This window comes from Ambystoma mexicanum, chromosome 7p, assembly GCF_040938575.1.
Source record: "Ambystoma mexicanum isolate Mex_15411 chromosome 7p, UKY_AmexF1_1, whole genome shotgun sequence".
Lineage (NCBI taxonomy): Eukaryota > Metazoa > Chordata > Amphibia > Caudata > Ambystomatidae > Ambystoma > Ambystoma mexicanum.
Genome location: NC_090939.1, coordinates 919,104,263 through 919,119,033, shown reverse-complemented (window position 1 = coordinate 919,119,033; position 14,771 = coordinate 919,104,263). Strand labels below are relative to the sequence as shown.

The 14,771-nt window shown below is 45.1% G+C and overlaps 1 protein-coding gene across 5 annotated transcripts in view; it reads right to left on the bottom strand.

The window, feature by feature from the left end:
* Positions 1-14,771, bottom strand: part of ST3GAL6 (ST3 beta-galactoside alpha-2,3-sialyltransferase 6) — a 773,060-nt gene that overhangs the window by 659,997 nt on the left and 98,292 nt on the right. For all 5 annotated transcript variants that reach the window (XM_069637206.1, XM_069637209.1, XM_069637205.1 and 2 more), the window contains exon 2: positions 5,753-5,848. The gene's annotated coding sequence lies outside the window, so the exon portion shown is untranslated. The remainder of the gene's footprint in view (positions 1-5,752; positions 5,849-14,771) is intronic.

The window sequence follows — 14,771 nt, the reverse complement described above, 5'->3', positions numbered from 1 at the left end:
TTCTGCTTACCCGCTCTGGATCATCTTACTGCTTACCTGCTCTTGATTCTCCTGCCTCTGCTTACCTGATCTGGGTCATTCTGCTTCTGCTTACCTGATCCGGAGGACCTCCGTGCTTTCTCCATGCCGCAGCTATCTCCGGTCAAGAAGGGACTTCTACACCGGCACCTGTAAGAACAAAGAAGAACTGCGTTAGCACGCGCACTTCAGTAACGCTGCGCATACTCACCTAATCTTCCGGTGACGCTGGATCCAGGTCAGTTGTATGAGCGCAAAAACCCCTGCAAAAGAAAGAAGAGACATTCATTGCGCTCGCCCAAATAACGCAGAGACTTGTTTGCTGCACTCTCTCATATAACGCGTTGCGTACTTACCAAAGTCTCTGTGCATATTCACCAGACCACTAAGTCTCTAGTAGCGCTGAACCCGGGCTCGAGGCGCTATTACCACATACTCCACTCCTGCAAGGGAAAGGGAGACACATTACCAGGCGCGCTCGAATTTAAGAAGATGCGCATTCCGACCAGCAGCTGACAGAGCTACTCACCCACAAAATACTTTGGCAAACAAAGACAATACGGACAATTCAGGACACTCAACATCCTCCGCGCAACGTTCACTTGTGGAAAGGACTTTCTAGCCAGTGAAGAAACTGGTGCCTTGAACACTCGGCCTCGCTGTGAAGGCATATAACAGCGTGTGGCATCTGAAATCAGCCAACAGATATTGGCATCATTCATATGAGTGAATCGCGACCCTGCAAATGCAGGATGGAGTGCACACCCTACTAAAAATCAAGGTAAGGCCTTAGGGGACTTCACAGCACACAATGAAGAGAAGGGAAGGGCCCGAGGGAATCAGGTGAATTCAGGTCTAATTTAGGTACATCTTGTATTTAACAGGTATCCCTCCGGGTGAAACAGGGGAAGTGAGAACTCAGGGTCAAGGGAGGCTCATCCATCAATCCTGCAGAGACACAGGTGAGTGTGACACTCCAACCTCCGCAGCTCAACCAGAACAGGACTGCAAGACTTGTCCTTGGCCTCAAGCCCTGGGATTGTATCTCTCCAGACCTGAAATCTCTTAATTGGCTCACAGTGGCTGCAAGGATTAAATTCAAGACTGTTTGTATTGTCCACTAGGCTTTCTGGGGCCTGAGTCCACAATACCTTCAACTCTCCCTCTGTAAATACCTTCCTACTCAAGCTCTTCGCTCCTCCACCTCCAACTCCCTCGGGGTCAGTGGCTTCTCCAAGCAACGAGTTGAGGGTCGATCTCTGTCCTCGGCTGGAGCCTCCCTCTAGATAACCCTGCCTGCCTCTCTGAAACTGGAGGAGAACCATCTTCGGTTCCGGAAGCACCTCAAGACCTTCCTCTTTGCTTCTGCCTTTGCTCTTCCTCTCCCCTGCTGATCTGTGCTTCTACACCGGGCACCTCGTTACCCTCTGATTTCGTGCCCAGGTCCCTGCCTACCTAGTCACTCCCCTGCATTGCCTCCTGGCAACCCTTGCACTTGGGTCTGTATCTGCTACGATACAGTCCCCTTCCTGCACTTATTAGACACCCGTTGTCTACACCATATTCTTGCACTTACTACCTGCTGGCTGCACTACCTTTCGTCATTTTATCACGTGTTCAGCACTTTCCACTCCTCCCCTGCCCCTTGAACTTTCCCCCTCACCCTCCTCTGCACTTGCACATTCTCAATGTCACTGGGCCAAGTAAGATCATTGTTTTGTCCCCCTCCCCCTCGTTCCCCTCCCTTGCCTCGCCACGCCTTGAAACACTTGTGTATAGGCACGTTATAAATACCAAGAGAGAAGGCAGAAGCAAAGAGGAAAGTCTTGAGATGCTTCCAGAACCAGAGATGGTTCTGCTCAAGTGTCGAGAGAGGCAGGAAGGCTGTTCCAAAAGGGAGGCAGCAGCCAAAGAGAGCAATCTGCCCCCAATGCGTTGCTTGGAAAAGCGACAGACCCTCAAGGAGGTGGAGGAGCGAAGAGCTCGAGTCGGAAGATACTTACGAGGAGAGAGTTGGAGGTATTGTGGTCCTAGGCCCCAGACGGCCTTGTGAACAATGCAGAGGGTCTTGAACTTGATCCTTGCAGCCACTGGAAGCCAATGGATAGATTTCAGGGCTGGAGAGATACAATCCCTGGGCTTTCAGTCCTGTTCTGGATGTGTTGCAGAGGACGGAGAGTAAAGGCAGGCAACTGTTGCAGTAGTCAAGCCTAGAGAGAACCAGAGCTCTGTCGACAGAGCTTCTGGGGGGAAGGAGAGGAAAAGAAGAATACCTCTGAGAAGGTGCAGTTAGTAGTTTGACTTCTTGAGACGTCCGAGATGTTAATATTAATGTTAAAGGATATTTGTACTGCGCTGTGAGGAGAGAAGAAAAGTGTGGAGTTGAAGATGACCCCGAGGTTCTTCGCCTCACAGGTGAGAGCAGGAAGAGGGCCAAGGGAGGCCATACCGAGAGGGGCAGGAAAGAAGGGTGCAGGTGTGTCGATGATGAGGATCTCCGTCTTACTGGCATTCAGGCAGCGATCATTGGTGGCACACCACTCCTGGATTGCAGACAGACAATCCGGGATGAGAGAAGGAGAAGAGGTGGCAGAAGGGAGCCTGAAAGCGAGCTGAGTGTTGTCCGCATAGCACTGAAAGTTGTAGCAGAGAGCAGCAATGCGGTGGGCAAGAGGTGCCAGGTATTGGTTGAACAACCAAGGAGAAAGGTTAGACCCTTGGGGAACACCATAGGTGGAGAGCTAGAGGAGAGGAAAGACCCAAGTTGGACCTGCGGGGGTCGGTCCGAGAAGAAAGAACTCAGCCAGGCCAGAACCTGATCAGTGGTACATGTGCACAGAGTGACAAAATGTGGGAGATGCTAAATAAAGACAAGAACAGAGATGCATACAGCCCGGTACAGGATGTAGAGACAGGCCACTAACTATATATAAAAGAGCACAAGGGCCACACTAATCATAGTCGGGCTGAGTTGCATAGAGACTGTTGAGAAATATGCTCTTGAGGCGACCACCTAAGGGACTCTGTGTGTGCTTCTGTCCATAGGAGCACGCCTTCAATGACAGAAGAATCGAACCTTCCATTGTGCACAGACCTACCAGTGGATACAGGTGAATGAGATGTAGTATTGTGCCATGTTGTGAACACACTTCCTCCATATGAATAGTAGTTTAAAATACGAGATACAAACATTGTTTACTAATTCCTCCACAGATTCCAGTATGGAATATACCGAGCTGAACATTTGAACAGCTCACCACAGAACAGGCAGCGACATTAAAAGACTGCCTAGCACAGGTAAGAAAAACACTTACCCTCAGTCTGTAGGGACAAACAACCCACACAAGTCTGAGCAACAACCTGCTTATAAATACTCCTAGACTGATGAGAGTTCCACTTGTCTGTCTTGTCGTTTTATCCCATAGGATTCAGGGATCCATGCATTTAGCCCACTGGACACCCGAAGACATCCTCAGAAGCTTCATCAAATTGAAGCCCATATAGAGAATACAACAATTAGAAGTATTTGTCCTGAAGAAAGCGGCTAATAACTAAACCTCCGCTGAAACCGGTTGACCTACCCCTAAGAAGTTCTGGACTGGTTATCCAGACCCCGATACCCCAAGTATATATAGACATAGGGGGCGTAGTTGAAGCAATTACTATCAGTAGTTCTATCTAACCTGAAGTTAGGCGAACAGAAAGATACGATTTTAACATCCCTTGATTATCGAACATAGGGAAAGCATTTTATGTTATAAGACATACGTTCTGGAGGCGGCAACATTAAAGACGGAGACCGACCCCCACCACATATGCACTTACTTTTAGTAAATAGGAAAGTAATGAGAGAGGACAGGGAGAGGACCTCTACATCCCATTTCTAGTTGGCGCACCAACACTTTCTAGGGATGGTGGAATGGGCTAAGAGGTTACTTACCAACAGGGCTATTTAGTTGTTGCTAGGGACTCAGCTTTAGGAATAACTTTTTAATAAGTATCCTTCTGTCATTTTTGTGACACAAGTATTAAAAAGGTATAGACGGGAGGTGTCCACCTTTCGACTCCCAATTGTTGTTACTTTACCTGATCAGTGATGGCCAGGTTATTCTGGAGCCATTTGAGCAGGATGGCATGGTTGACCGTGTCAAAGGCAGAAGAGCAATAAAGTAGGATGAGGACGGAGGAGAGATTAGTATCGAGGTTAGAGAGCAGGTCTTCGCGGATGTTCAGGAGAGCAGTTTCCGTGCTTCCGGCTGCTCTGAAGCCAGACTGACAGTCATGGAGCCAACCAACAGATTCAGTGTGAAGATTAAGCTGGTAGATGGCCAGTTTTTCCAGGAGTTTGCCCAGGAAAGGAGTGATGGAGATCAGGCGAAAATTAGCTGGAAGCGAGGGGTCGGCTGAGGGTTTCTGAGAAGATTGTGAACCAGAGTGCTTCAGAGGGGAAGGGAATGTTCCAGTGGTGAAAGAGTGGTTTCAGAAGTCAGCCAAGGCTGGACCGAGGTTGTCAATGTGGTCCTTGATGGTTTTGGAAGAACAGGGAAGAACCTGTTTTGACAGCGTTTTGATAGATCAGACTTGTCAACAACCCTGAAAGAAACTGCCTTCTAGTGCCCAGATTTAAACTGACCACTATTGGAGGGTACAGCTTCCCAGTTAGGGCAGCTCATTTGTGGAACTCACTTAGATCTGACCAAACGTTCAACAAATTCAGAAAGAACACAATAAAAAGGCTCACTGAGAATGATATGTAAGCCACATTCTCCTAACGTATCAACCTAGCATGCCTGCATGTAATGTCCTTCTGATATAGATTTGCCAATATGTAAACATTAGTTAAAAGAGGACATGTCTACATATGCCGTTGTACATGTACTATACTGCCTTACCTTCATCCTGTTGTCCCTAAGAAAGTCGTTTTTACCTTTATTTTTTTAACTTGTAACTTCTGTAACTAAGCTGTAAGCCCTCTTTTCACCTGCGCCCTGTTACCTAAGGGTCCGGCGCGCACAATAAATAAACAAACAAACAAACCCTTGTCAGGGGTGAAGTGAGGAAAGGCAGAGAAGGGAGGGAGTGGCCGCAGTTAGAGGAGAGAATGGAGCGAGTGTGGCTCCTCAGAAAATATAAGTATTTTAGTTTGTAGTAAAACATGGGAAGCATTATATATAAATTGAATCAATGACAAAACTAGTACATCTGAATACTGGTTTATAACATCGGTTTCGACCAAAAGTGAACTTTCAAAAAATATTCTTTGCTCTTAAAAACGTTGCACTTAAAAAGTTCCCAGCAACACTTTTCCCACTATTTTACTGTAATGTCCTGACAACACTCGCCACACTTTCATCCTACACCGTTTCAGCCTAACGAGGCTAGTTTTCAAGGCTTTAAATATAAAACAACTGTCTGTACTTTAGGAATTTCTTAACAAAAAACAAATGCCTATAAGAAAGAGGACATTTAATTCTTTCTACGTACATCAAAATTAGGTTTGTAAACTGCATTTAAAAGTGATGCTGTTCTCATCATGCTACAGAGTAACTGTAATAATGGTTTTCACTTTCTGTAACGGAGCTCCTTTGTGAAAAAGCAGCGTGGGTGACATTTTTGAAGCCAACGGACTATTTCGAGCTCCTTACTCGTACATGTGATCTGTTAGAAACTCAAAAAGCATGATATGACTCAAACCAAGTTTATTTCTACAAAAAGATTCAATGTGTTGGCATACCTGTTCACAGTTGAGTTGTCTAGATTCTATTTTCAAGTGGTCCGAGTTAGGACTTTTGAACCCTTTCTTGCATCCTGTTCCGTTTTCAATGCTTATCTGAAATTGGAAAAATGAAAGATATTAATAAATGCAATTTGAATAAATAACGAAGTGTTATAAAGATCTAAGGATTCAATTAGGTTCACCCCAACTGCTCTACGCTTTTTAGGGTGGTATAAACTAAGAGGTAGTAAACCCAGTTTCCTGGAACTCATTTAATGATGAGCATTCCAGGCTAAGGCTGGCAGATTCACGAGTACATTTTCGCCAGCGCAGCTTCCAGATTTAACCACCACTTTGATTCGGCACTAAAAACGCATCTTTTAGCGAGTGCGGATCGGAGCATAACCAGCCATACTGCAGCACGTTTTGTCCTGCCTGTAGACCACCGGCTTTAAACATGTTTCGCCTACAGAGCTGTCAGAGTTCCAATGGACATGCGCAAACAGGTTAATGGGGAAGAAAATACCCAGAATGCAAAGGGGAAAAACATGGCTTACTGGTGGTTCTCATGCATGGACACGGAAAACCTGGGAGCTCTGCCCCTACTCGTCTCACAGCGAGCAATATCACGGGACGATTGGCTAGAAACAAGGAGGAATGGCTGAGATGTGGCCTTTATTGACAGCCAAACATTGGTTCAAGTTTTATTTTTGTAATAATGGAAAAAGAAGCCAGGCGCGTTTGATCATTGCGCCGTGTCCTCGGTGTTCTGCGTGTGCGGTATATTTAACGCCAACCACCTGGGAATGCGCCATCTGCAGCCCGGTGGTTGAGCCCAAGGTCCCCAGGCAGTCCAGGTAAAGAGGCCAGGGGCCAGCTGCTGTCTGCTTTCATGGGAACACCGGCTGAACAAACACCAGTACGCATTTGCTTAGTGATGGGGAACATTATATTAAAAAGTCAATTTATTAAAGATCCATGCCAGCTTGGCTTACGTTCCACTCAAAGATGAATAGGATTTAAGTGGAGACTTGCCCAGAAGTGCGCACCAGAGCAACCAGGGGTGGCCTTGGGCGAAAGATGCGCGTTCAACTCGGGAATGAACCCAGACGTGCGCTTGTCAGCAGAAGCCCAAGAGAGACTGGAAAATGAGAAGTGCACGCTGGGACAGGAGCTTAATTGCAGCATTGGCATGTTATGTTGCTGTGCGCCAGGTAATTCTGCACAATTACCCAGACAGTGCGTGCTTACTTCTGGCTGTGATCATAGTGCACCCTGGTGACGGACACCCATGAAAGGAAGAAAGAGTTTGGTGGGGAGGGCCTGACTTTCTGAGCAGAAGGAACAATTGGATTCATTTTTCATGGCAACGTCGGGACCTTGGCTTTTTACTACAAAAAACGTGGCGTTGGCCCGTAACTCGTGTACCTCTCGCTGCCCTCCTAGCAAACAAATGCTGCATCCGTATTACTCGGTAGCTTATTGGATTCTGGTACACTGTCACTCTCCAAACTTCCCGTTTATGCATCTCGGAGCGTTCTATAGGGGTTGCTGGAAACGCAATGTGTGCGCTTCTACAAATGTCATTTTCCTTAACCGCTGTCTAAAAATAAATAAATGATAAAACAAAAAAAAGTTGAAAAAATGTGGCTCTGCATAACAAACAGCACAATGCCACTGTGAAGAAATTAAAAATGCTGTGTTGTAGTGGTGGAACCCCTCTCTTTACTAAAACCTCTCAGGTTGAGGGGGCATTTGTCAAGTCAGTACAATCTTTGAAGCACCGATTCAGAGGTGATCTCCCAGCGAGCATTATTTTCCTGAAGGACGATACTGACTCAAAGAGGCACTTCCGGTCAGTGACCCAGATAGTTGTGGGTAGTCCCAGGTCACACTGCTAAAAAAAAAGAGCAAAAATGAGGAAACGCAGGAAGGGCATGGTACGATGAGGTGGCATGCAGAGTAGAATCTGAGCTAACAAGGTGGTGAGTAAACCGAGATATAATTAAAGGATACATTTTCAGAATGTTGACGTTTGAGAGGCAGTGGTCGTGATGAATTTTTGCAGTTGGACGTCGCTATCAAAGAAGACACGCAGATTGGGTGAGCTAGCAAAAAGGCTAAGTGGGAAGGAGAGAGGGGAGAGATTCCGTGGCAATGGTGGATGGGATAAAGAGGACTTCAATTCTTGAAGAGTTTCGCATGAGAGCCATCCAGTGACGAAGTGCAGTTAGGCAGTAATCCATTCTGAGATGGCTGGGGTGAAGGAGAGAAAGGAGAACAATATTTGAGTGTTATCAGCAAAAAGGTGATCATGAAAGCCACAGGATAAGAGAAGTCTTCCAAATGCAGAGATATAGGGGGTAAAAAAAAAAACAGGAGGTCCAATGACTGATGCTTGGAACTCGAAAATGTCTGACCACACCACACCCCTCCCGTTGTCAGCCAAATGATTTTAGAGGAACATCTAGATAGGCGGTCAAGGCAAGAGCAGATTTACGAAACCCAAGGTCCTGGAGAATGAGGAGGAGGAGGAGAGGATTGATCAACGGTGTCTAAAAGCAGCAGAAAGGCCCAAAAGGATGAGTATAGAAGAGTTTGGACTGGTGAGCATTAGAAACAACGTTGAAGACATGGACGAGTGCAGTCTCAGTGGAGTGATCTAGGGAAGCTAGATTGAAGTGCATCTCCAAGGCCATTATCCTTAATGATCAGGTCGAAAGACCACTCGTTCAAGGACATTTGAATAATGGATAAGGAGAGAAACCAGACTATAATTTGCTGGGATGTTTGGGTCAGCAGAGGGTTTCTTCAGTAGGGATAACAGTTGCTGATTTGAAGGAGGCAGAGTAGAGTCCAGCATGGCGAGAGAGAGAGAGAAGTTAAAGAGCTCAGAGAGAGAAAAGGGCAAATGACTGAACAAGTCTTCGACCATTTGGAGCAAAACAAACACAAAGGGTCTTTAGGTGGACAAGATGGGTTGGCACTCCGAAGGATAGGCGGAGAGAAGTAGATTTTTGACTATAGAAAAAGAATTGGGAAATAATAGTTGGAATCTGGAATCTAGTTTCCGTGCACCCTCAAAGTGAAATTTAACTGGGCAGCAAAATTCACTTTAGGACAAGGTGGTGTAGTGGTATCCCAAGAAGCTGCTGGACAGATCGTATGATTCCACAGGACTGGGATGCCAAGTACTGACCATAGTAGGCAAAACATGCAACAGTTTTTCATTAAAGATCTGAGAAGTGAGGAGTCCAAATAATTGCATCTGACGATTTAAGACTGAATTGGCAGGATGACAAACCTCTCCTCTGAGTCATTCCACATACGTAGGCAGAGAGCGATTCATTCCACATACGTAGGCAGAGAGCGATTCATTCCACATACGTAGGCAGAGAGCGATTCAAGTTGACAGCCCAGGTATTTCCATGTCCTGTGCAGCAGTGAAAAGAGAAGCTAATTCCTGGGGAAAAGTGGCTCCATGCCCCCTGCCTTAGCAATGACTAGGTGAAATGTTCGAATGTTGATCGCCATTAGACAGTGGTCGAAGTGGGCATGAGTGGTGCTCCTCAACTTTATTATTATTTTTTTAATTACGTTTTACTGTTCCTATACTTATATATTAAAAGTAAACCATTCCAGAATTATTTATTTTAAAATAAAAAAGTGTGGCAAGAGGTTGAAACGGGTTTATAGTGAAAATGTAGACTGCAAAAATGTCGAAAAAAAAAATGTTGAAAAAAAGAAATTCAAATTTTTTTATTTTCTTTTTTTTAAATGGGGGGGTTACACCAACCCCCCCTCCCTGTTTATTTTTACTACCTAAACCCAAAAAAACATACAAATAAAAAAAGACATGGGACTTGGCCACTTCTTTGTTCATAACCCTCCGACCCCCGGGGATTTTTTCTGGTAATGATCTATTACTAATACCACCTGCGGCATAACCTTTACAGTAATAACTGTCACTACCCAGCTTATTCTTTGTGTCTCAAAAAGGCCACAGGTTTTATTATATATGTAAAATCTAATTTATTCCGTTGCACTTCGCGATGGTCCATACTGAAAATCACTCCTTGGTTACATTATTAATCCTTGGTTCCAAATATATATTTCAAATAAAAACATTTCTACTTAAGCGGCAAGCAGTCGACTAAATCACGCTCATCATATTTCCCCCTCAAATTGTTCAGCTCCATATATTTTTTAGGCCAAAGCTCCCCAACCAAAATTCTATTACTCTCCCTGCCCTTGCATGAGTAACCAGGCTGGGGGAGCGCTGTTCCCAATGGGGAAAGCAGAGTTTTATTCATTTATTAAAATCATAATTTTTCAAATAAAAAATGTGTTCTCACCATGCATCAGACATCTTCATATTTTATTAGGCTAAATCTCCCCACCCAAAAGACTCAACGGTCTGCCTGCCTTTGCTGGAGATCCTGGGCTGGAGGAGCGCCGTTCCTGACGGGGGAAGCTGACCTTTATTCCTTTATTAAAGCCTCCCCCCCTCGCCGCTGGGCTTCAGAGGGGGGCTCACCACGGGAGAGGCAAAAACCCCTCCTGGTTATTGCCAGGCTCACTTCATAGTCTTTTGAGTCCAACTGGTCGCTTGCATACCGCCATGCCACAGAAGTGTCCACACCCTTCTTTGGCTCCCCCATCCAATGTTTACTTCCCCTTTGGAAACACCTCCATCTTTAATCTTCATGTAGGTCAAAGCTCCCCAACCAGCGTTCTGCCTCCCCTTGCAGGAGCTCCTGGGCTGGAGGAGTGCCATTCATGACCGTTGAGCTGAGCTTTCCTCCTTTTACTTAGGCCTCCTTTGCCAATCTTTAATCTTTCTGTAGGCCAAAGCCTGTAAGAAAATATGCATTCTATTTATTTGCCACAATCCTAGAGTTTTGAGGGTTAGGGTGAAATTCTACTCCCTAATGAAGTACCCTTATACAGTGGGATTTTGAAAAAAAGTTGTCAGAAACAAGTGGTTGTGGCATTAGGTAGCAAGTGGAGTTTATTGATTTTAAGACCAAAAACCAATATTTTTGACTTCATAGGGAGACTTGTCCTCACCGTTTCAATCCATCATCTATCAAGTTGGAGGCATATCCTAACCCAGAACCCTGGCTTATATGAAAGTTCTGTAAGTAAGGTTTGGGTGCTAAAAGAAATAGGACCATGTAAGGGCCTCACTGTAGTTGAAAATGAGATCATGTATTCTCTGTATGTGTTTCTTTTTATAGAACTCGAGAGGAAGTTTTGTGAGCGACCTTCTGTAATCATTTGGAAGTCGCTTGTTACCAAAATCAAAGATTTGGTGATGTGTTGTGGAAGTTATTACCACAGTCTAGAAGGTATGTAAATAAAGATATATACCAAACACCCTTTTTGGATCAGGGTGATGATGTTTGTAGTCTATTTAACAAGACACAAAACATCCATACAATCTAGTAATATACGTTGTTTTTATTCCACAGGTGTCAATTTTTAGAAATTCCATGGCTACAAGAAAGTGATAGGAAGGAAATACCATCACCTTTGAGATACAAACACATATCATTTTACCCCTGATGAATGTCCCACATTGATATGTGCCTTTAGGACAGAAACTTGTACAAGTTGGGTTATTGAGAAAGTACTAATAATACCTATATAAAAAAGAAATTTCTCCAGTGTGGAGCTCCACACGGAGCCAATGTAAAAATTAGCAGAATCAACCCGATTTCTGGGATTGTCATGTGTTTTGTGAAGTATAGTCTTTTTATATGTTTTATATCTTGTGTGTTGGATTATGAATTTTATGTAACATGATCATTTTAAGAGTGTTATAGTTAAAGAAATATATGTTTTAAGAAGTAAAGTTGGCAATATACGGATTTCCGTGTGTTGGTCATTCCTGTGGATATATTATGTGGGGTTTACACCTTCTTTTATATATACTACCGGCCAAAGCTCCCCAACCATAAGTCTCAGCAGACTGCCTGCCCTCGCAGGAGATGCTGTGCTGTAGGAGCACTATTTAATCCCTGGGGAAACGGCTTTTCCCTTTTTCTGTAGTCCTCTGCTGATTTTTCTACCACTCCCCATAACATACTAGCAAAAACCTGAAATACCCATCCATTCCGGTTGCACAGAATACCATGCCAAGCCCTTTCCATCATTTAATGATGATGTGTTTTTATTCCAAATCCACGACCCAAATTGATACTCATTTTTCGACCTCAGAAAGATGAAAGACTGAGTTGACCGACGACCTGTTATTGTGAAACCAAAACTCCAAGCTCCACCCCTACACCCTACCACCTTGCTTAATACCTTATTTGGAAAACGTGGCCGATATGCTCGTTGTCAAGTAACTCTTGACCACATTAACTTAATGCATGACACTTGTCCCCAGTATCATGTTCAGAACTTTTGCTATACGTGGGGTCAGGTGCAAATACACCCCAACATCCTGAAAATGGGCGACAATTGCTCACTTAACAAGGTAAAACCAGTGTGCCTCGCACACGCAAAGGCCAACCAGTGCAAAGTAACATTATTTACTCACTAAATTGCATTCTGGCATTTGTAGTCACCTCTAGCAGTTGCTCGTCTCTTTCTTCTTACTCTGGGTCTTGTTCCCAGACACACCCTTAGACATTATCAACCGTGGGCCGGTGTGGTGGAACCAGTGTTAAAAGGTATCAGTGTGATCATACTTCTGCATATCTCGTATGCACAAAGCTTGCGGCTCGAAATCCGGCACTGCGAAGCGCGCTTTCCAATCCCCATAACAAAGATGGCTAAATGCAAGGATTGCTTGGCGTCCCACTTGGGTAATTCCCTAGCTTTCTACCACACGCCAGACTGTGCAGCAAGCTCACCATGGAACTGTTCCTACATTTCAGGAAAGTCCCCAACAATGCAGCTGGGTGATAATGAAACAGAACTGTTGACCTCCGAAAATCTCCCTCACTGCCCTCTAGTTAATCACAATGTATGCACCTTGCAACCTCTTGTGTATAGGCACATTATAAACACCCAACAAATAACTATGCACGCATCCGTGCGTCGGTGATACAGGAGGTTGTTAACAATTTCTTCAGTGGGTCATGCCTGGTGCTGATATACAGTGCTGTAGCCGTGAAGATTACTATACTTGTGGCTGGTCGACTATCCAACCTTTCTCCCTGTACCCTGCGCCAAAGCCAGCATAGTTTCTAAAGGTTCTAATCTTGGCTCTCATTTCTCACTTTTCCTGGGAGTTAGCCGGGAACACCCCCAATCTAAAAACTCTCCAAGAACTGGGTTTGGGTGCCCTAGAAAAAGGTGGACAGTTCCGTTTACAAATGCCTGGCCGTATTCAGCATACGCAGAACGCATTTTGGTCAGTAGCCACATGAATCACAGTCCCTGCTTTACTTTCTGGGCCATGCCGGTCTGCATTTAACATTGGACGACTCAAACCACATGACATGCCAGAGATTTACAATGTGCACCACTCCTCGCAAATACAAAATACTAATGTATCGGCACTCGCGAGCTATGTTATACCTCCAGAACTAGCCATGATATTCTATACATTGACAGCAATAAAGGGTGGATTGGAGGTGGAGGGGGGCTTATTCTTCTCTCACCTACAGGTTAGGGGTGTGCGGTACAAACCCAGTTACCTCACCTGAATGATATATGTGCCTCACCACCTTTCAAATTTCACCTAAAATGCACGCGCCTAATTGCCTTGTTGTTTAATTGAAAAATTACATTACTCCGAGGAGGTGGCAAGTATGTTTGGAACCCGGCAGTGACGCAGATTGGGCAGCATACGATGTGCTGGCATTCGGGACACCTGGGCTGTAAGGGATGCAGTTTCCATCCACAAAGGACAGCGCTGTGCCCTCCGGTGACTCCCTTTCTTCCGGTAAAATTCCCGTTTCCTCCAAACCTACTATGCATTGTAGCTCTTAGGGTATTATGAGCCAAAATGCAGACTTGAACCTGTAACCTTGGCGTCAAATCCAATTCCAATGGATAGCCAGTGTCACCGCATAAACTTTCACCCAATCATCTTTTGTACTTTTAAGCTTGATTCGAACCTTATTCCAGTATGACACCGTCTGCCCCAGCTAGCACCTTCCAACTTCTGATCACCTTAACGCTGCCCTCCATGGATCTCGGTGGCCGTGGAGCAGATAAAGAGGGTCATGCAAAGGCGGGTGGCCTTTTAATACCTGGAGAGCGGCAAGCCCCCCTACTGGCTGCCCTCTCTTCCGGCTGCAGAGCCCCCCTACCCATTTCTGGGCCTTGGTTCATTTTGCGGGCTCACACCCTTTCCATTGTTCATCCTCCAGGACCGCAGCCCATGTTCAGTTTATGCCTCCTCAAGGGTCGGCTCCGCGTCCCACGTAATCGCCAAATTCAGTGCATTGTAATGAACGTTACCTTTAACAGCAGGCACATGTTTTTGGGGCTTTGTATTGTGCGTGGGAGGGAGCATGGTGATGGGGTTTGTGGGGAGCGGAGGCAAGACAGTAGGGAACATAGTTACACTACTTCTTTTAATACACTTCGATCACTGCCACTGGAGGAGAAAAGCAATCCAAAAAGACACACCTCCCTAAACGTGAATAGACGACGGACAGCTATTCCCTCAGCCCTCCCAGGCACCACGATTCTTTAAGCCTACCCAAGTCAGAAAATAAATGAAACAAAATATTCAAAAAATTGGGCACTCGCTCCGTCATCGAGCCGCGATCACTGATGCACCATGGGAGATTTGGTTCCACCTACAGACTGCCAGTCAGCAAGTGCAATCACTCGGTCTATAATGATCAAACCTACAAAATTTAAAAAGAGCAAGGCAAGAAATGCAACGAAAATACATTCACAAAGGTTCAAATCACTACATTATGTAACCTTCGGTAGTCTAAATGAAAATGGGTTGAGTTAGAAAGACCACAATTCGCAGCAGTCTGGCAAATGGAAATATCACCCACCTTCCTCTGGCTCTTGTTGAATTATTCTCCAAATGTTTGTTTATTGGAAGAAGTTAGAATGA